The sequence below is a fragment of the Gorilla gorilla genome, chromosome 6 (genome assembly GCF_029281585.2).
Source record: "Gorilla gorilla gorilla isolate KB3781 chromosome 6, NHGRI_mGorGor1-v2.1_pri, whole genome shotgun sequence".
NCBI classification, from domain to species: domain Eukaryota; kingdom Metazoa; phylum Chordata; class Mammalia; order Primates; family Hominidae; genus Gorilla; species Gorilla gorilla.
This window is the reverse complement of record NC_073230.2, coordinates 167,295,299-167,318,393: the sequence shown is the minus strand read 5'-3', so window position 1 is coordinate 167,318,393 and position 23,095 is coordinate 167,295,299. Positions and strand designations below refer to the sequence as shown.

At 48.4% G+C, this 23,095-nt stretch overlaps 1 protein-coding gene across 4 annotated transcripts in view; it reads left to right on the top strand.

Moving 5' to 3' along the window:
- Nucleotides 1–23,095, top strand: part of PTPRN2 (protein tyrosine phosphatase receptor type N2) — a 1,029,630-nt gene that overhangs the window by 145,076 nt on the left and 861,459 nt on the right. The window contains exon 1 of one of the 4 annotated variants that reach the window (XM_055347415.1): nucleotides 16,920–16,938. The exons of the other annotated variants lie outside the window; for them this stretch is intronic. The gene's annotated coding sequence lies outside the window, so the exon portion shown is untranslated. Of the gene's footprint in view, nucleotides 1–16,919; nucleotides 16,939–23,095 lie in introns of those variants that run through there. 4 annotated transcript variants of the gene reach the window in all.

Here is a 23,095-nt window from a genome sequence, read left to right as displayed (position 1 = left end):
ATCACTATCACCACCACCACCACTGCCATCACCATCACCACCACCATCACTGCCATGACCATCACTATCACCATCACCACCACTGCCACCACTGCCATCACCATCACTATCACCACCACCACCACTGCCATCACCATCACTATCACTATCACCACCACTGCCATCACCATCACTATTACCACCACCACCACTGCCATCACCATCACTATCACCACCACTGCCATGACCATCACTATCACCATCACCACCACTGCCATCACCATCACTATCACCACCACTGCCATCACCATCACTATCACTATCACTATCACCACCACTGCCATCACCATCACTATTACCACCACCACCACTGCCATCACCATCACTATTACCACCACCACCACTGCCATCACCATCACTATCACCACCACCACCACTGCCATCACCATCACCATCACCACCACTGCCATCACCATCACTATCACTATCACTATCACCACCACTGCCATCACCATCACTATTACCACCACCACCACTGCCATCACCATCACTATCACCACCACTGCCATGACCATCACTATCACCATCACCACCACTGCCATCACCGTCACTATCACCACCACTGCCATCACCATCACTATCACCACCACTACCACTGCCGTCACCATCACCATCACTATCACTATCACCACCACTGCCATCACCATCACTATCACCATCACCACCACCACCACTGCCATCACCATCACCACCACCATCACTGCCATGACCATCACTATCACCATCACCACCACTGCCATCACCATCACTATCACTATCACCACCACTGCCATCACCATCACTATTACCACCACCACCACTGCCATCACCATCACTATCACCACCACTGCCATGACCATCACTATCACCATCACCACCACTGCCATCACCATCACTATCACCACCACTGCCATCACCATCACTATCACTATCACTATCACCACCACTGCCATCACCATCACTATTACCACCACCACCACTGCCATCACCATCACTATCACCACCACCACCACTGCCATCACCATCACTATCACCACCACTGCCATCACCATCACCACCACTGCCGTCACCATCACCATCACTATCACTATCACCACCACTGCCATCACCATCACTATCACCATCACCACCACCACCACTGCCATCACCATCACCACCACCATCACTGCCATGACCATCACTATCACCATCACCACCACTGCCACCACTGCCATCACCATCACTATCACCATCACCACCACTGCCATGACTATCACTATCACCATCACCACCACTGCCACCATTGCCATCACCATCACTATCACCATCACTGCCATCACCATCACTATCACCACCACTGCCATGACCATCACTATCACCATCACCACCAGTGCCACCATTGCCATGACCATCACTATCACCATCACCACCACTGCCATCACCACTATCACCATCACCATCACTACCACCCCTATCACTATCACCAGCACCACCATCACTACCACCCCCATCACTACCACCATCACTACTACCACTGTCACCACCACCACCACTACCACCACCCCCATCACTGCCATCACCACCACCACTACTACTACCACCAACACCACTACTACCCCATCACCATCATCACCACCACCACCATCAACACTATCACTACCATCATCATCACTGTCACCACCACCACCTTCACCACCACCACCAATACCACCGCCCCCACTACCACGCCCGTCACTGCCATCACCACCACCACCACTACTACCACTATCACCACTACCACCCCCATCACCACCATCACCACTATCACTACCATCACCACCACCACTGTCACCACCACTGTCATCATCACCACCACCTTCACCACCACTACTATTCACCCCTATCACCATCAGCACCACCACCACCACCCTGTCACTACCATCACTACTACCATCACTACTGCCACCATCATCACCACGACCACCTCCATCAGCAGTATTACCACCATCACCACCACCATTGTTACCACTATTATCACCACCACCGCCGCCACTGCCACCACCACCATCATTACCACATCACCACTATCACCCCTATTACCATCACTACCATCACCACCATCATCACCACCACACCCATAGCTACTACCACTACCACCATCATCACCACCACCACTGCTGTCACTATCACCACCACCACTACCATCACCATCACTGTTGTTGAGGAAGTCTGCCTGAAGCTGTGCTAGAACCCTACTGCACCAGTCCTGAGATACCACAGCCACCACAGCCTCTGATTTGAAGCCCGAATGGAATGGACAATCCATCTAGCTTTTGGGAGCTGGACCTGGAGCATTTGGTATCTGAATGTCAAGTCTTTGGAGGGTGTGTTCGAGGTGGTGACTCTGCCTACCAGAAGGCAGCTTTGAGCATGAGTCTCTACCTTTATGGGCTGTGGCCACACACCATCTGTTGTTGCAACTGAATTTGGGAGAAATGTCCACTTAGAAATGAGGACTCATTAGGGTGAGAGGCCAGGAGGTTGTCAGGACCCAGTAAGACTCATGTGAGGATAGGGAAATTAAGATATTTTCTAAGTGATTTAGTACAGTGTGATAGGAAATGCAGATGCCTCAACATGATGTCACAGAACCCCAAACCAATGCCTCCCTGGGTTTCTCATCAATAAATCAGTCAGCCCCAGGCCTCAGTATTTCCACGTTGCAAAATTATTTCCACAATGCAGAATTATTTCCAAAAGATCTAGCTTCCTTGTGGGCACTACGAGGTGCACCCCGTAAATAAGCCTGGAGCTCCACAGACTGGGCCATCTTGTTGGTCGTTCAGAGACCTGTCTTACAATCAGTACAAACTGATTTCCATATCTTTACTTTCTATGTCTATGGAAGATGCATTTAATATGCAATCTTTATATTAATACACATCATGACTTGATATTTAAAAGAATTAGAGATGGTCATGAACTGGAGTTGGCAAGCTTTATCTGTAAATGACCAAATGATAAATATCTTGGCTTTGAAAGCCACAAAGATTACTGTTTCCTCCTCCTCATCTTACTCCTCCTCCTCTTCTTCTTCTCTTCCTTCTCCTCCTTTCTTCTCTCTTCCCCACTTCTTCTCTGTCCCTGTCTCCGTCTCCTTTTTCCTACAACCCTTAAAAAAATATAAAAACCATTCTTAGCTCAAAGGCCTGTGAGCACAAAATATCTGAGACAGGTCTCAGTCAATTTAGAAAGTATTTTGGCAAGGTGAAGGATGCATCCATGATACAGCCTCAGGAAGTCCTGAGACTTGTGCCTGAGGTGGTCGGGGGCTGAGGCATGCGCAGGAGGTGGACGGGGGCCTGAGGCATGTGCCCGAGGTGGTCGGGGGCACAGTTTGCTTTTATATATTTTAGGGAGACATGAGACGTCAATCAATATGTGTAAGACGTACTTTGGTTCAGTCCAGTAAGGCGGGATGACTGGAAATGGCGGCTTCCAGGTTAGAAGTAGATAAGAGACAAAAGTTTGCATTCTTTTGAGTCCTTGACCAGCCTTCCAGTGAATACACAATTGAGCCTGGCTCAGTGAATCTGCATTTTTACATAAGCAATAGGGGAGAGGGAGCAATGAGATGCATTTGTCTCAGGGCAGCCTCAGAGGGGTGACTTTGAACAGAATGGGAGGCAGGTTTGCCCTGAGCAGTTCCCAGCTTGACTTTTCCCTTTAGCCTGGAGATTTTGGAGTCCCAAGGTTTGTTTTCCTTTCCCAGGCCCTACATGAAAAGACAGGTGGGGTAGGTCCCGGGGCTCTGGTTTGCTGACCCCTGGTCAGAGTGTCTCTGAGGAAGTCACTATCAGTGGAAATGTCACTAAACCCTATATGCTAATCAGCTAGGCATCAGCCTAAAGTGTATTTTCACACAGCACGATTCATCGTTAGCAAATTCCAGGAAAATCAACAACGATCAGAACTGACCTTCTCTTGGCTATAATGATCTGTTTGCATCGGATCAGATTTCCTGTGGGGAAGACCTAGAAGTGCTGGGTAAAATCCACAGAATGCCTGCTTTGGGGAGCTGCGGAGGCAACCGGGATTTGAGAGGCCAAGATTCTGTTAATTAGCCTGTTTTGATGATTCCACAATGTATATATGTGTTGAAACATCACACTGCAGCCCATAAATATGTACAATTATTTGTCAATTAAAAATAAAATAAAACTTTTTCTTTTTTTTTTTGAGATGGAGTCTCACTCTTGCCCAGGTTGGAGTGCAGTGGCACTGCAACTTCTGCCTCCCAGGTTCAAGCAATTCTCCTGCCTCAGCCTCCCAGTAGCTGGGATTACAGGCATGCACCACCACGCCTGGCTAATTTTTGTATTTTTATTAGAGACGGGGTTTCACCGTGTTGGCCAGGCTGGTCTCGAATTCCTGACCTCAGGTGATCCGCCCACCTCAGCCTCCCAAAGTGCTGGGATGACAGGTGTGAGCCACAGCCCCTGGCCAAAAAAACTTAAAAAAGACCCATCGGAGGGGCACTGTTAGGGAGCCCACTCCCTGCGGGCTGCCTGTCTCCTGGGGGCATTTGTGATTCCTGTCGAAAGAGGCTGAGAAACCAGGCAAGGGCTGTGGAGAAGAGGCAGTGAAACCCGCAGAGCACTTGGCAACCTCATAGGGTCATCAACACACAAATAGACGTTTGCATTGCAAAGGTTACCAGGCCCTGAGGAGACTGGATCCCAAAGAGAAAGTAGGTACAAAGGCAATCAGCACCTGTGGCTTTCACCTCTGACACATTTGCCAAATTCTTGAGTTGAATCAGAGGCTGATCAGAAAGCTATGGAAAAGCAGAGCAGGATTTCTGGCAGTCTCATAATGCTGAAGAGATGAAACTGGAATTCAGGAACTTCTAAGAAAGAGGGGCCATCGCACACATCCCAGGTCCCAGCCCCGGATGGGTCATGCCATAGGTGTGAGGATAAACCCCAGGTGACTGAGCCTTCCAAGAATGACGGGTCTGTCTTCTTGTCTCAGGCCTCCCTTGAGTTAAGGGGATCTACCCTCGATCTGGCTGTCTAGTGAGGAGGAAGGTAAGAAGATAGACTCACCCAGAGTCTCTGCAGTTTCATATGTAATGTCTGAATTTCAGTTGTCAAGAAGCAAGACCAAGACACAAAAACAGATGACAACAGTACACCCACAGATAGTTATACTTGTTGCAGTCAAATTTTAAAATAACTGTGATTGATATGTTCAAGAAAATAAAGGGTAAGTGGAAAATTTCACCAGAAAAATTGATTCTATAAACAAAGTAATCAAATGGAAATTCTAGACCTGAATCTAATAACTCAATAGATGGGCATAACAAAACATTGAGTATGAAGGAAAAGCAGATGAGTGAGCTGGAAGAAGATCCCTGGGAAATAATGAGGCAGAGTAACAGATCAAAACTGAGAGAAAGTACAGGACAGAGTGTATGAGGCAGAGGAGATCTGTTGGAAAGGTCTATACGTGTAGGTGGAGTCCCAGAAGAGGAGAAGGAAAACAGCTTAGAAGCAATGTTTGAGGTGATGAGAGCTATGATTTTTTTCAAACCTGAAGAAAGACATCAAAGCTTGGATTTTAAAAAATGTATTATATAGCTATTTTAAAGGTAAACAGCAGTTGAATATTGGCAGTCTTGTGTGGTTAGTTCAACCTCACAGAATGAACACAAAGAAAACCCTACCTCTGAACATCACTCTAAAATTAGTAAAAACCAAAGTTTAAGAGAAAATATGGAAAGCAAGCAGAGAAAAATCATAGGAAATTAATCTCTATTGATGAATTGTTTCACCAGAAACCATGGAGACCAGAAGTGTGATGAACCTTGCATGTGATGGAAGAAAACACCCCATCAATTCAAGTTCTGTACTCCCTGGAAATGTTTCTCAGGTATAAAGATGAAATCAAGACGTGACCAGACAGACAGAACTCGAGAGACTCCATCAACAGATGACTCTTAGGAAAAGACAGACAGAACTCGAGAGACTCCATCAACAGATGACTCTTAGGAAAAGACAGACAGAACTCGAGAGACTCCATCAACAGATGACTCTTAGGAAAAGACAGACAGAACTCGAGAGACTCCATCAACAGATGACTCTTAGGAAAAGACAGACAGAACTCGAGAGACTCCATCAACAGATGACTCTTAGGAAAAGACAGACAGAACTCGAGAGACTCCATCAACAGATGACTCCTAGGAACAGACAGACAGAACTCAAGAGACACCATCAACAGATGACTCTTGGGAAAATACTGCAGGGGCTTCTGGCAGGAGGAAAGTAAACCCATGTGGAAACCAGGAAACAAGGCAGGCAGGGATAGCAGTGGGAAGTATCAATGGGTTGGTAAATCAACACGAATATTGGTGGCACAGAAGGTAAAGGAGTTAGTGTTCTCAGGTTTTGGCATTATCCAGGATGCGATAATGGGTGTTACACTAATAAGTCAGGGATCCATGTTCTTTTTTGTGGAAAGAACATATAACATGAGATCCACCCTCTTCACATTTTAAGTGCATGGCACAGTATTGTTGATGACAGCCATGATCTGTACCGCAGATCTCTAGCACTCGTTCATCCTGCAGAACTAAAACTTGATACCCATTGATTAGCAACACCCCACTCTGCCCTGACCCAGCCCCTGGAAACCACCATTCTTCTCTCTGGGTCTATGAATTGGACTATTTTAGATGCCTCGTCTAAGTGAAATCATCAATGTTATCTTTTCTGTGCCTGGATTACTTCGCTCAGCTCATGTCTTCCAGGTTCATCTATGCTGTCACTTACAGCAGGATTTTCTTCTTTTTTAAGGCTGAGTAGTGTTTCATTGTCTAGATATACCACATGTAAAACATCCATCCATCTGTTGATGGACATTTGGGTTGTGGCCACATCTTGGATATTGCAAATAATGCCACAGTTAGTGTGGAAATGCAAGTATCTCTTTGGAGATCTTGATTTTGACTCTTGGGTAAAAACCCAGAGTGGGATTGCTGGATCAAATAGTAGTTCTAGTTTTAATTTTTTGAGGAACCTGTATACTATTTTCCATAAGGACCTTTTGCATTCCTACAACAGTATACAGTCTTCACCAATACTCATCTTTTTTTTTTCTGATAATACGTATCCTAACAAGTATGATATGATAGCTCATTGTAGTGTTGATTTAGATTTTGCTGGCGATTAGTGATGTCAAGCATTTTTGTTGTACACCTGTAGTCCATTTGTATTTCTTCTTGTGACAAATGTCTATTTAGGTCCTTTTGCCCGTTTAAAAAATCAGGTTATTTTGTTTTTGGTTATTGGGTTGCAGCAGTTCCTTATACATTTTGGACATTAACCTTTTAAAAAGTTATATGACTTGCAAGTATTTTATCCTGTTCTGTAGATTGCCTTTTCACTGTTGATTGTTTCTTTTGCAGAAACTTTAGTTTGATGTAGTCTCCCTTGTCTGTTTCTGCTTTTGTTGCCTGAGCTTTTGGTGTCATATCCAAAAAATAATTGCTAAGACCAATGTCATGAAGGTTTTTTCTATATTTCCTTCTAGGCAGTTTACAGGTTCAGGTGTTATGTTTAAGGCATTAATCCATTTTTAGTTGATTTGTGTGTGTGTATGGTATAACAGTCCAATTTTGTTATTTGCATGTGTATATCCAGTTTTTCTGACACCATGTGGGATGTGATGTGTGTTGCACCATAATAAATCAAGGACCCGTGTTATTATTTTTAGAATAACCACAAAAAGAATAGCTAACAAGCTAAGAAAGGGAATTAAAATAAAAATACTCCATCCAAAAGAAAGCAATAAAGGATAAAAGGGAAAATAAAACAGATGAGACAAATAAAAAAACAAGGTAAGATAGTAGATATAAATCCCAATATATTAGTAATTTCATTGTAAATAAATGAGATAAATATTCCCATCAAAAATTAAAGATTGTCACTAAAAAACAAAATCACTCTGCTTACAAGGGACCACCTTCAATGTTGAGATATAAAAGTTTGAAACGCTGGAAGAGAATACAATGAAAACACTACCCTAAAGAAAGCTGGTATATCTAAACTAATATACAAAGTAGGTGTTAAGGCAGGAAGCATTTTTTGAGATAAAAAGGGCCATAATAAATATAAGGGTTGGTCTATCAGGAACACACTGTAATTATAAATTTGATGCACCTGATATAATTTTCAAATATATAAAGCAAATATTGAGATAATTACAGGAAAGAATAATGCACATTTTTATGCATGTTTGTTTTTATTATTGGTATGTTTGTCCTATCATGTATGTAGAGAGATGTGCTGAAGCAGGTTTGAAGAGCAGGATTGACAGTCTTGGTCTAATGGACACACTGCAACTATCAAAATAGAACCTGTGTTCTTCTCCAGTGCACATAGCATGCATATTGAAAATGACCATCTATTAGACGAAAATGTTTTGATCAGATAAACAAGTCTTAACATATTGCTAAAGATTGAAATCATTCGGAGTATTTCTTTGGCCAAAGAAATTAAGCTAAAAACAAATGGAAAAAAAAATCCCTAGAAAATCTAAATGTTTGGAAATTAAACAGTACTCTTCTAAATACCCCATTTGTCAAAGAAGAAATGTCAATAGAAATCTGAAAATATTGTGAACTGAACTATAATAAAAATACAATATTAAACAATTTTGGGAATTTTGGGATCAAGTTAAAGCTATGGTTAGAAATAAATTATAACCTTAGATGCTTTTATTAGAAAAGATGAAAATGACATATGTCTAAAGAGTGTAGAAAAAGAACAGAAAATTGAAGTTAAAAGAAATATAAGAATATAATGAAAAGAGAAAAATAATGTAATAGAAAACAAATGTACAGTAGAGAGAATGAACAAAACCAATCATTGCTTCTTTAAAAGATGTGAATATACACTTCTGGCAAGGCTGATCAAGAAAAACAGAAGGAAGGACCAACTTACCAGTGCCAGGAATGAAAAGTGGACATCGCTATCAATCCGTAACATCAGCAGCTTTTGCCTGTAAACTTCAAAATAAAGTGGCAAATGTAGCTACGTATTTTTTTTACCCTTGATCGAAGAATAGCACTCCTAGATACACGTATTCCCAACAGAAATGCAGACTGAGGTATGCAGAGGACATGTACAAGAATGTGCCTAGCAGCTCAGTTCGTATCTGTGGAAGCTGAATATATCTGTCTTTTATGGTCTAGTAATCCCACTCCTATGAGTACATACCCAATAGAAATGCATCCTTAAATATACAAAAAGGCCTAAGAATGTTCCCAGCAGCTTGATTTATAACAGCTTACAACTGAAATAACTTACACGTCTATCCACAGGGGAATGTAGAAATAACTGTGGGATGTTCCATACAATTAAATACTACAGAGCAATAAAAAACCACCAGCTACTGTTGTACAGAGCAACACAGGTGACTCTCACAAACGGGATATTGCACAAAGAAGCCGGATTCAGGAGAGCAGAGAGTGTGATTCCACGGACCTACAGTTCAAACAGGCAAAGCTGACGTTCAGCCTGGAATTTAGAATGATGGTGACTGAGAGGATGGGGGTGGGGCTTGTGGGTTATGAATCTATGTCTGGGTGGGTGTGTTTGTTCTGTAAACATTTGTCAGGGCGCGGGGCCTCTTCCCCCTTCCTCGTTCCTGTTTTCACTCCAGGTCAGTCACCAGGTGTTTCTTTTGTAGCAGGAGTGTAAGCCATTCTAGTGAGGGTGAGGTTGTCTTAAGCTGTTTTATGGGGGTTGCATCTGTTCTGAGCTGGCCTTGCTCCTGGAAATCCCGGGCCAGGCTGCGTCTTCAGGCAGCACCAAGCTGTGTACTTCTCACTGGTGCACGCTTTGGAATGCATAGTATCTCAACAAAAAGTTTGTAAAGTGATATTTCTAATAGCTGTTGTTTGTTTGCATAATACTTTACACATATTCCAGGAGCTTGAAAACATATTATCTTTGCTGATAGTCTCAGAAAACCTTCGCAGGAGGCTGCAGGCGTTTAAGTGATGTTTGCCTTCCCTGATAGAGGTGGGGCCTGGGCCAGAGCTTGCACCCTCCCCCTCCTGAACACTGTCCCAAGACGACACAGAGGTTACATTTTCATGAACAAAACATTTGAAATCTGCTATCTGAGCTCTGTGTTACAGGAATTTGTCGTTTGTAGTCAGCCCTAGCTTGAGAGGTTTGGATGCTTGTTCAGGGAAGGAGCCTGGGATTCTGGAGTGCCCGGTGCTTTCGCCCTGGCTCAGGGCCCCGCCGCTCCTCATGAGTCACTGTGTGTGGTTCCCCTGAGGATCTGGGGAGCACCTGTGACGTCTCCCTGACCGTGTCGTGTTTCTCTTCTCCCTCACACGTCATTAAAGGTCCAGCGGGAACTCTGAGTCCTCCCCGCCCTGGACAAGGCATCCCGTGAGTCAGCCAGAATGTTCCGTGGTCCTGGCTGCAGTGATTGGCTCAGGTGGGGTCATGTGACCAAAGGGGATCCTGTTAGAGTGGATTGGACTCTGAGGATGCTGGACGAGACTCTGCATTTCTGCTCAGGTGGGCTTGTCACTGCTGGCACTTGAGGGCTGGTGTTGGTGTCCAGCAGGGAGGTCAGAGAGAGGGACGAGCAGGTCCCATGATGGAGCACTCAGACACAGCTTCCCCTGGCACCAGTCTGTCCCTCGGGTGGGTGGCTGTAAGCCAGTGTGTGCTCGGTGTGTGCCCGATGTGAGCCAGTGTGTCCTGGTGTGTGCCCAGTGCAAGCCAGTGTGAGCCAGTGTGTGGCCAGTGTGAGCCAGTGTGAGCCAGTATGTGGCCAGTATGTGCCCAGTGTGAGCCAGTGTGTGCTCGATGTGAGCCAGTGTGCCTGGTGTGTGTCTGGTGTGAGCCCAGTGCAAGCCAGTGTGTGCCCAGTGTCCAGTGTGAGCCAGTGTGTGTCGTGTGAGGCAGTGTGTGCCTGGTGTGAGCCAGTGTGCCCAGTGTGAGCCCAGTGCAAGCCAGTGTGAGCAAGTGTGTGGCCAGTATGTGCCGTGTGTGCCCGGTGTGTGCCCAGTGTAAGCCTGGTATGAGTCTGGTGTGAGCCAGTGTGTGCCCAGTGTGAGGCAGTGTGTGCCTGGTGTGAGCCAGTGTGCCCAGTGTGAGCCAGTGTGTGCCCAGTGTGAGGCAGTGTGTGCCCAGTGTGAGCCCAGTGTGTACCCAGTGTGAGCCTGGTGTGAGCCAGTGTGTGCCCGGTGTAAGCCAGTGTGTGCCCAGAGTAAGCCAGTGTGAGCCCAGTGTGTACCCAGTGTGAGCCTGGTGTGAGCCAGTGTGTGCCCAGTGTAAGCCAGTGTGTGCCCAGTGTAAGCCAGTGTGAGCCCAGTGTGTGTCCAGTGTGAGCCCGGAGTGAGCCCAGTGTGAGCCCGGAGTGAGCCCAGTGTGTGCCCGGTGTGAGCCCAGTGTGTACCCAGTGTGAGCCTGGTGTGAGGCAGTGTGTGCCCAGTGTGAGCCTGGTGTGAGCCAGTGTGTGCCCAGTGTAAGCCAGTGTGAGCCCAGTGTGTGCCCAGTGTGAGCCCGGAGTGAGCCCAGTGTTTGCCCGGTGTGAGCCCAGTGTGAGCCCAGTGTGAGCCAGTGTGAGCCCAGTGTATACCCAGTGTAAGCCAGTGTGTGCCCGGTGTGAGCACGCTGTGAGGCAGTGAGTGCCCAGTGTGCGCCCAGTGTGAGCCCGGTGTGAACCCAGTGTGAGGCAGTGTGAGCCCGGTGTGAGCCAGTGTGTGCCCAGTGTAAGCCAGTGTGAGCTCAGTGTGTGCCCAGTGTGAGCCCAGAGTGAGCCCAGTGTGAGCCAGTGTGAGCCCGGTGTGTGCCCGGTGTGAGCCCAGTGTGAGCCCGGTGTGAGCCAGTGTGAGCCCAGTGTATACCCAGTGTGAGCCAGTGTGTGCCTGGTGTGAGCCCCGTGTGTGCCTGGTGTGAGCCTGGTGTGAGCCAGTGTGAGCCCGCTGTGAGGCAGTGTGTGCCTGGGGCTCACGCTGGCTGGGATCTTTTCTTTGATCTGTCACTGAAAACATTCAGAAAAGAATTTGGTTCTGATTTGCTTGGAATCACACAGTGAAGAATTTGAACTTGCTTTCCTCAGTCCAAGCTCTTTGCATTTGTCATGTTCTGGGGTCTTGGGTGGTCCTCGTTAGCCAGCTCCCTCAGGGGCTGATTGGGGTCAATCATGTCTGCTCCGGTTCCACGGCCAGTGATGTCTGCTCTGGTTCTGCTCAAACATGTCTGCTCTGGTTCCACGGTCAGACACAGCCAGGGTCAGGTGGCCACTGCCTGGGGGTCTCCGTCCAGAGACCATTCTGAGAGTGTGGGGGCTCTTCCCCCGTCCTCACTGCTGTTTTCACTCCAGGTCAGTCACCCGGTGTTTCTCTCATAGCGGGGGTGAGCTGGGTTCAAGCTGTCATGGGAGTTGTGTCTGTGCTGAGCTGGCCTTGCTTCCTGGAAATCCAGGCCGGGCTGCGGCTTCCTGCAGTGACACAGTGTCGGCCCCACAAGGCACCGAGTGGGCTTTATGGCTTCACTGGTCCCGCAGCCATGCTGCGTCTCTTGTGGTGGAGACACCACCAAACGTTCCCTGTCAATTAGGACAAGAAGCAGTGCACTCCCATGCAGTGATCTTGGCCCTCAGAGCGGGAATCCACACGGAGGGGGCGCCGCGCTGAGCCGTGCGAGGCCCCGCAAACCACAGAGCGCTTCTGGGAACATGCCCAGGGTCCACAAACCCCAGAGCATTTCTGTGAATGTGCCTGGGGCGGTTTTCATCTTCACCAGAGACTTCCCACAAGTGGTACCGACTTCCGGGTCTACAGGCCCCTCAGCCTGTGAGCGCCAGCAGGCTACTCTCCCTCACCTCATCCCATGCTGAGTTTGCTGCACTCTTTAGCCTACTTTCAATTCAGTTGGATTCTCCTGCTGCTTGGGATCCTTACAAAGCATTGTTGTTTAAGAAAACTTCATGTCCCAGCTGGGCGTGGTGGCTCACGCCTGTAATCTCAGCACTTTGGGAGGCCGAGGCAGGCAGATCACAAGGTCAGGAGTTTGAGACCAGCCTGGCCAACATAGTGAAACCCCATCTCTACTAAAAATACAAAAATCAGCTGGGCGTGGTAGCGTGCACCTGTAATCCCAGCTACTCAGGAGGCTGAGGAAGGAGAATTGCTTAAACCCAGGAGGCAGAGGTTGCAGTGAGCCAAGATTGTGCCATTGCACTCCAGCCTGGGCGACAAAGCAAGACTCCATCTCAAAAGAAAAAAGAAAAGAAAAAGAAAGAACAGTTTATGTCCCACGAGTATGGCTACGCACATCTTCCTTTTAAATGATCACTTTTGTTGGAGATTTGGACTTGACATTTCAGACCCCATTAGCTCACCATCCATGGCCTATTATGGAAACCCACTCCTGCATTCATCTGTATTCAGATTGCATTTAATAAAAAAGCCATGAATTAGTGAAAAACCAGAAACTGAGTTGAGCCCATCTTTCCATATGTTTGCCTGCTGGCGGTCTGGAGCCGAGTTCTTTCCTCTCAGACAGGGCTCTGCTGTTGGGATGGCCATGTGCTTGAGCGGAGGGTGGCAGGAGGGAGGTGGGACCAGGCCAGGCTCTCCCAGGCCAGGAATGAGGGAGCTAGCACACCACCAGCGGGTCTAAGGGTTTGTGGAAGCTGCAGTGGGGACCCAGCATTGGGCTGACGGTCCGTGGGAAGGAGGCAGAGATGGTGGTGGAGCTGGGTGGTGCAGAGAGCGCCTGATGGCGGGAAGGTCCTGGAGAAGGGATGCTGAGCTCTGAGCTGCAGGAGGAGCAGCTGCTAAGGACCAGCGCGGAGAGCCTACCACGACCTTCCTAAGGTTTCCTTTGTGCCGGCTGTGGATCTGCTGGAACGTGTTCTTCCCTGGAGATGTGGGGGAGCTCCTGCTGTGGAGAGAGGTCTCAGATGCTGCCTCCCAGTGCTCTCGGCTTCAGGAAAGCCTCTCGACTGGGTGACAGCCCCACCCTGCCCCTGAATGGGTAGGGCACCTCCGAAACACATCAGTTGGATCCGGAAGCATGTTCTTAGTACAGAGCAGTTAGATGAGAATATTACGGTTTAGCAAGCGAGACAGCCAGTGCTAGGAGTCCAAAGCCTTGGTCTCAGTTCAGGCTTGGCCACCAACCCACCACGTGCCCACAGGTTGATGTCGCTGGCTCAGTTGGAACTTGTAAATCCTCCCACACCCTGTTTTTCTTGCAGTAAGGCTGTCCCGGCACCAGGGTGCAGCTGGGATGTCCCCAGGACGATCTGCATGAGGGTAGATGCTTTTATAATTTCCATTGCCATGAAAAATAGCTGTCTTTATTGGAAAAGACCCTGAAAGAAGCGAGTAAGTAACATACAGACACGGTGACTGAACTTCCCCATCAGAACCAGGAAGGAACTCTGTCACTGCACTGTGACTGCCTCTGTTAGATTTGGTTCACCGCCCGGCCCCCTTGGATCACTGACTAAAAACGACCCGACTGTGTGAAACAGAGGCCTGGTCGGGTAATGGTGACTCTGTGACAGATACCTTGCAGCTACTAAAATTATACTTCTTAGGAGTTTCTTAAGAACATAAGAAAATTCCGGTGGAATAGTGTTAAATGACAAAGGCAGCTGTAAAAGTGTCCCAATACTGCGATCTCAACCATGGAGAGAAACAGAGCCAATGCCAGCAGCCGTTTCCTAGGATCGGTGGGTTACAAATAATTTTAGTTTTCTCCTTTGCAGTTTCTGTGCGGTGGCACACGTCGTTTAAAAGAACAACCCGGTGACTTCCCTAAGGGCTCCCCCGAGGGTCTTGCTGCCGCCCTCGTCTTCTGAGCCACCAATAACAGGCCCCTTGTCTTGGATGCGCTGCGAGTCACGTCCGACGCCGCTGTGCCTTCACCACCTCATGTTGTATTACTGTTAAAAATGAATGTTTTTCCATTTTGGGACGAGAGAGTGCCCCAGCTCCCCTGCCCTCTTACAGGAGTGAGTTTCATTCGTGGCCCCAGTTTAAAGACACTCGGATTGGCTTGTTGGTTTCATCATAACCTTCTTTAAACACTTGGTGACAGGCTAAGAGAACCCCTGAAATCAGAATGTAAGTCCTTGGCGGAGTTAGGTGCGCAGGCCCCAGCTAGGCTGGACTTGGACCCCGCGTCTTTCCCGGCGGTGCGCAGGCCCCAGCTAGGCTGGACTGACTCTGCGTCTTTCCCGGCGGTGCGCAGGCCTCAGCTAGGCTGGACTCGGACTCTGCGTCTTTCCGGGCGGTGCGCAGGCCCCAGCTAGGCTGGACTCGGACCCCGCGTCTTTCCCGGCGGTGCGCAGGCCTCAGCTAGGCTGGTCTCGGACCCCGCGTCTTTCCCGGCGGTGCGCAGGCCTCAGCTAGGCTGGTCTCGGACCCCGCGTCTTTCCCGGCGGTGCGCAGGCCTCAGCTAGGCTGGACTCGGACCCCGCGTCTTTCCCGGCGGTGCGCAGGCCTCAGCTAGGCTGGTCTCGGACTCTGCGTCTTTCCCGGCGGTGCGCAGGCCTCAGCTAGGCTGGACTCGGACTCTGCGTCTTTCCCGGCGCTGTGCAGGCCTCAGCTAGGCTGGTCTCGGACCCCGCGTCTTTCCCGGCGGTGCGCAGGCCTCAACTAGGCTGGTCTCGGACTCTGCGTCTTTCCCGGCGGTGCGCAGGCCTCAGCTAGGCTGGACTCGGACTCTGCGTCTTTCCTGGCAGTGCATCAGCAGGACTTTCAGCCTATTGTTTTGGGTTCTTAGCAGCAATGAGCATGATTGTTTTTGTCTTAAGGCCGCAAGTGATGGCCACATGAAGGAGGGTCTCCTCCTTTACCGACAGTCGCCTGATGGTGGATGGTAGTTATAACTACAGAATGCCTTCTCCGAAACACCTGGGCCCCAGACCTGGCGAGCTGGCATGGGAATTAGGCTGATGGTTAATGCCTGTGGGCCCCGAGATCCCCGGACCTTCTCGAGGGTGCTGAGCACACCTGGCGTGGGAGATTAAGCTGATGGTTAATGCCTGTGGGCCCCGAGATCCCCGGACCTTCTCGAGGGTGCTGAGCACACCTGGCGTGGGAGATTAAGCTGATGGTTAATGCCTGTGGGCCCCGAGGTCCCCGGATGTTCTCGAGGGTGCGGCACATGCCTGGCCACTGGGGCCAGGCAGCAGCATCGTGCTTGACTCTGCTCTCAGGGCTCTCAGGGCCGCGCTCTGCGGGCGTCTCAGACCCCGGTTTGAAGAGCATTTTCTGACCACTGGGCATTACGCGTGCTGGCATGTGTGTGTGAGCCTGTTCCGTACACACATATGATTTGTTTGAATGTAGCCAGAGACAGGTTAATAGAGGAATCGGGAGAGTCAGTTCTTTCACTAATATTCATCTCCGGTGGTCACAGACGTTGTCCCTGTTTTTGTGTGAAGTGATGTTCACTCGGCCCCCGGAGCTAGTGTGTTATAATCAGACTTTGGGAGCAATAAACGTTAACAGGCAGAGTTTCTGAAAACGCCTCGCTTTGCTCCTTGACGGAATTCCATTACAGCTGGGGGAATCGATACGACGCCTTGCTTCATTATTGCTTTTCTTCCACGTGGGCAGTTGCTTAATAAAGCCCGAAGAACGGGCTGCACGGAAAACAGAACGGGATGGTGCCGGGTGCCTCCCCTCTCTGGCCTCTCTGCATCCACCTGTGTGGGATGCGCCTTGTGTACGTCACAGAGCACTCCTGCGCCACACGTAAGCCTGTGTCCACCCTGGAGAAATCACTGGGCGCCTGGAGGGTGGTCCAGCAGGTGCCGGAATCCGACGGCTGCCTCTCTGCTCGGAGACCTTGGAGCTGTTTAGCCTCTTCCGAATTAATCTTTCTCGTCTAAAAAAGTGAAAATAAGGTAATTACCACCTTAGAGGGGAGTTGTGAGGATTAAAGGAAATGATACATGCAAACTACAGAGCACAGCAGAAATCCATGCAAAGCAATTTTCAGTATTCCATTCCAGTGTTGGCCATAAAGGGACTGTAATGTCCCCGTTTCTCTTTCCTCATCTAGAAAATGAGGGGCTGGATGTGGTGGCTCATGCCTGTAATCCCAGCACTTTGGGAGGCTGAGGTGGGCGGAACACTTGAGGTCAGGAGTTTGAGACCAGCCTGGTTAACGTGGTGAAACCCCGTCTCTACTAAAAATACAAAAACTAGTAATCTCAGCTACTCAGGAGGCTGAGGCAGGAGAATCGCTTGAACCTAGGAGGTGGAGGTTGCAGTGAGCTGAGATGGTGCCATTGCACTCCAGCCTGGGTGACAGAGTGAGACTTTGTCTCAAAAAAAAAATGAGGAACCAGAGGGGCTAATCTCTGAGACCTCTTCCCCTCTAAGAACATTTTCGTTGAGACATTTTGGGAGTGCCCTGGGCAGGACAGGCAGGGCACTGGAGAGGAAGCTAGGGCGGGACCATTTCATGTCCCTAGGGTTCACCGTGTCCCCACGAGGTCATGGGTGCTCCCCGGAAAGGTCAGGCTTGCATCACTCAGCAAAGGAAGGTTACTGTGGGTGGAGGGAAGCCCCCCAAATCCACTTCCTTCACTGCCGTGCTGCTCAGGTCTGGCCCAGCAGCAGGGGATAGAACATGGATCCTGGTTTCTCCCCCGTGGTTTCTCTTGGGTTTCTTGCTTGTTTCCCAAATGAGTTGATGTATACAGTTTATTCATGGATCAAGGCTCATTTCTTTGCTATCTTAACAAGTGACAGTGTTGGAGATAAATTTGCATTTTGTGGTGTCACCTCAGGCTTCCTTTTTCTTGTTGCTTTGGGCTGAGTAGCAGGGATGGAACACCTGTGGTCTCGGGTTTATCGGCCATGGTTCCTATCTGGGAAACTGGCCTGGGCCCTGATTTGCCATTGTCACCCTCTCCTCGCTTTACCTCTGGAGAGCAGCAGGAGTGTGCAGTGGCTTTGAAGCCTTTCTTTGTCTCTACTGACCATGCAAATTACACACCAACTACTTGTAAGCTTGAACTCCTGTGAGCTGGCCGAGCTCGGGAAGATTATTGAGACCATGTCCGAATGGTGGCCCCAGAAGCCGGCAGTGTCAGCCCAGGTGTGACTGAGACCACGTCTGAAGGGTGGCCCCAGAAGCCGGCAGTGTCAGCCCAGGTGTGACTGAGACCATGTCCAAATGGTGGCCCAGAAGCCAGCAGTGTCAGCCTGGGTGTGACTGAGACCACGTCCGAAGGGTGGCCCCAGAAGCCAGCAGCGTCAGCCAGGTGTGACTGAGACCACGTCCGAATGGTGGCCCCAGAAGCCGGCAGTGTCAGCCCGGGTATGACATCCCGTGCAGCTGCCGAGGCCTTCAGATAGCATTTGCTCTTTCATGTGGACTACAGGGTTTCTTTTTCTTCTTTTTCCTTCTTTCTATCTTCCTTTTATTTTACTTTCTTTGAGACATGCAAGAGTATGTGTGTGCATCTGAAATGAGAATCTGGCAGCATTCAGAGTTTTCCGGCTCAATTCTGTGTCCAGATTTGAAATTCAGAAAATCAGATGGTGTTGGAAGCTGCCATTGATGGGGTTTGTTGATACTTCTCAACCTGCCATTCCAGCTCTCCCCAACCAAGCTGGCCAAAGAGTTCAAGCCTTTTGCAGAGACGTGGATGCTGTCTTTTGCTGTTTAAGAAGCTACCTAGGATTTGCATTCTGATCTGCATTTCTTAAAAGGTTGACTGAAATTCAGTTCCTTGTAGTCTAGCTCCTTTGCAGTTTTTGATCTCTGAGGAAGATTCAGTCAGCTTGTAAAATTAATGGATTCTAGCAAAATTGCATTTTAGTGATACTTTTCAGTAGATATTCTGTGAAAAGGGGATTTGAAGTATTTCTGTGATGAGGCTCGATTATTAATGCAGAACTTGATTGCCAAGAACCAAACTACCTCCCTCATCAGTAACTTGGTCTCTAGCTTCAGCATCTGTTGCTCGAATATTTCACAGATCTGAAAATGAAGGTGGGCCCAAGTTGTTCAGGGTTAAGACAAACTTTATTTTTTTAACCCCAAACCTTAGGGCTAATAAAAATTCTTTATTAGAATGCCCAAAGGCATTGATGAATAGGTTTGGTCACTACTTTTAAATGTAAAACTTTTAAATTTCAGTTCCATCTCATTTACATCAAACAGAGCATATGGCTCCCAAAGCAGCCCAGAACATGCTGCGGAGAAAACTAGCAATTTACTCCACGATTCAGCTTCATTTTTCTTTCATTTTCATGGAAACCGTAAGATTGTTTTTGTGTTTCAGATCAAACATGTTTTTGAGCAAAGAGTACATTACCCAGCTGTCCTAAAAGCAGAACTTATCACTGTTCAGATTTAATCCAAGCCATCTGCTGTGTTTCTTTCTTTCCATTTATTTCTGAGGCACATCACAGGAAAGCTGCTTCTTGACATATCTCACTTGGAGAAACTACAAAGAGGAAAATATGGCAAAAACTTTCAATGTCGCTTTGTCGATGCACTTTGCATAAATAATGAAACGTTGCCCTCCGCTCAGTGTTCAAAAACCCAGTGCTTGTCACCCCAACTTTAAAATAAATAGGAAAACTCCAAGAAACAAACTCAGCCTTACATGTGCATTTCCTACCAGGGTGGGTGTCACTAATATCCACAGGCTGAGCTCTTTTTTCAAGTGTGATTCCAGTCAGCTTTTCAACCAAAGGCCTGAGAGCTGTGCAGGACATGACAGGTGCACCAGGGGACCACCAGCCAGAATGGGACCAACAAGGGGTGCGGCTGGCCCTCGATTCCAAAGCCTGAAGATCTGAGCCACACACGTCTAATGGGGTACGGGAATCCTCAGTCCAGAAATGACCTTGAACTCAGATACTTGAGCAGAGGATGACATGGGCAGAACTGAGTATATTGTGCTTTCTAAGATGTTATGGGTCCGATCAAGTATGGGAAGGTGATCCCTGGAATTGGACATCTCTGTCAGGCCCTGTTGGAACCCAGGGCGTCTGTAAGCCACAACCGCCTGTGACCTGCCCCTCATGCAACTGCCGCGTCTCATCAACGGGGACGCGGAGGAAACTGACTCAGAGCCGTCACTTCATCCCTGCTTCCATGGAAGACATGCTGCTTACCTATTTCACAAATGTGGCCAGAGAAGGGAGGCAGGAACCACTCAGTCACTGGGATTATCTTCTGGGAAGCCCACTCGGATGATGGGGAGTATCTTCTGGGAAGCCCACTAGGATGACAAGGAGGACCTCATCTGCATGGCTCACAGCCATGACAGCTTGGGTCTCAGAGGGAAGGGAACTCAGGGGCAATGCGCACTGGTGGGATTGCTTATGCACGATATTTGTCAAGCCGTCTCTTTTTGTAAATAACTCTTCTCATTGAAAACATAAGGCAGCTTTGCAACTATGTTGATCTCATTGGCTTTTGGTGAAGAAGAAGGAATGTGTGCTGGACCCTGTGCCTGAAGCTGGAGTCCCAGGTACCCCAAGCCCAGGAAAAGACAAAGCCAAGATTCTATGTTCTGAAAAGAGCCAAATGTGGCTCAGTTGCCCTCAAAGGAGAGAAGATCCAAGGTAACCTGTGGTCAGCAAGAGTCAGAGGGCTGAAGCTGTGCCTGTGGTGTTGGCTGAAGACTGAGGGGCCTTTTCGCGGGTGGGCAGTCTCTTCCTCCTCACTGCAGCTTTGGGGTGCTGATGCTCTGAGTTCAGGGTAAGGCCAGCTCGCCGTGAGACAATGTGTCCTGCCTGCCTTGGGAAGGAAAACAGGAGGAATTGGGAGGGAGAACATGTTGCCAGTTCTTTACTCACTGTTGTGCTGGACACAAATGTGGCAGGAACCTCTGATAAAATGCCCCAAAGCTCTGGAGACCTTAGCGGTCAGGTCCTGTGCACAAGATTGTAACAGGGGCCAACATGACAGAGTTTCAACAGATGCCTGTTGAGTAAAGAATGCAGGCACCGAGGTTCAGGCACAGCTCGGGGTCCGATGATAACACAAGTGGATTGCATCCCCAGCACTGGTGTCAAGTGGGCCTTTTCCTTCAGGAGTGGGCTTTGAAGTAATGACTGCCACTTCTTTTGGATTTGGAGATAATAAAATAACGAAGTGCTGAGCTTCCAAGTCCGGTCAGACATCACGTGTGAGCTTCTGAGTCCGGTCAGACGTCACGTGTGATCTTAGAAATCCCTGAGTGGTGAATGCTGGCCACACCGAGTGCTGGAGGCTTGTGAATTCGACTCTCTTCTCCAAGTGCTCCATCAGGTATTTCACTCATTCCAGCTGCAGTGCTGCATGGTGAGGCTCCTGGCGTGACATGGAAGGAGGGCTGTGTGAGTCAGGGCTGACCCTCCCAGAGCAGGGACTGGGAAGGAGAGCAGCCACTCTGCTGCCTTCCCATGTGGAAGGGGCTGTGGAGCTGGGCACCTCCGAGAGTCCCGAGGCCCCGTGCACTTAACCGAGACTTCCTCAGTCTCTGATGAGTGATTACGGCAGTGACAGAATTCTTGCAGTGACGGAATTCTTGCAATGATGGAATTCTTGCAGTGAAGGAATTCTTGCAATGATGGAATTCTTGCTGGTGACAGCTTATATAATGTTTGCAAAACAGCCGTTTTCTAAAATGGAGCTTTCCAGGCCAAAAATGCTTGATGTCAAGAAAATGACTTTTAGCTTTGAGATAGCATCTGGGTCTAATTTCAGAAAGGTGGGTATACATACAGGTTACTGCCAAGGACACATGTCTTCAGGCTCCAGAGCCCTGCCTCAAGGCTGGCAACACCATAGCTGCCTGAAATGCAATATTTAAACACAGAACCTTACAAAATATGGCAAGAGGGTCAGAGTCAAGCACAAAACCAATACCAGGTTGTACCTCACTGCATGGTGAAGCAGAAGTGGCAAGGACTATGTGAGCCACTGGAATAACTTATAGGAAAATGAGGATTGTTTCATGACCTGTAATGTTGTCAAAACGTTACAAACTCTTATAATCTAAGTGTGTATGGAAATGAAAACAGTGAGCCTGACAATGATGTAGTACACTGTGACTTAACACAGTGGGACACTGAGAGCTACAGCATCTCGATGTAGTACAACATGACTTAACACAGTGGGACACTGAGAGCTGGAGCATCTCGATGTAGTACACCATGACTTAATACAGTGGGACACTGAAAGCTACAGCATCTCGATATAGTACACCATGACTTAACACAGTGGGACACAGAGCTGGAGCATCTCGATGTAGTACACCATGACTTAACACAGTGGGACACTGAAAGCTACAGCATCTCAATATAGTACACCATGACTTAACACAGTGGGACACTGAGAGCTACAGCATCTCGATGTAGTACACCATGACTTAACACAGCGGGACACTGAGAGCTACAGCATCTCGATATAGTACACCATGACTTAACAGCGGGACACTGAAAGCTACAGCATCTCGATATAGTACACCATGACTTAACACAGTGGGACACTGAGAACTGCAGCATCTTGATGTAGTACACTGTGACTTAGCACAGGGGGACAGTGAGAGCTAGAGCATCTCGATGTAGTACACCATGACTTAACACAGTGAGACACTGAGAGCTAGAGCATCTTGATGTAGTACACCGTGACTTAATAGAGTGGGACAGTGAGAGCTACAGCAGCATCTCAATGTAGTACACCATGACTTAACACAGTGGGACACTGAAAGCTACAGCATCTCGATGTAGTACACCATGACTTAATAGAGTGGGACAGTGAGAGCTACAGCAGCATCTCGATATAGTACACCATGACTTAACACAGTGGGACACTGAGAACTGCAGCATCTTGATGTAGTACACTGTGACTTAGCACAGGGGGACAGTGAGAGCTAGAGCATCTCGATGTAGTACACCATGACTTAACACAGTGAGACACTGAGAGCTAGAGCATCTCGATGTAGTACACCATGACTTAACACAGTGAGACACTGAGAGCTAGAGCATCTCGATGTAGTACACCATGACTTAACACAGTGGGACAGTGAGAGCTACAGCATCTCGATG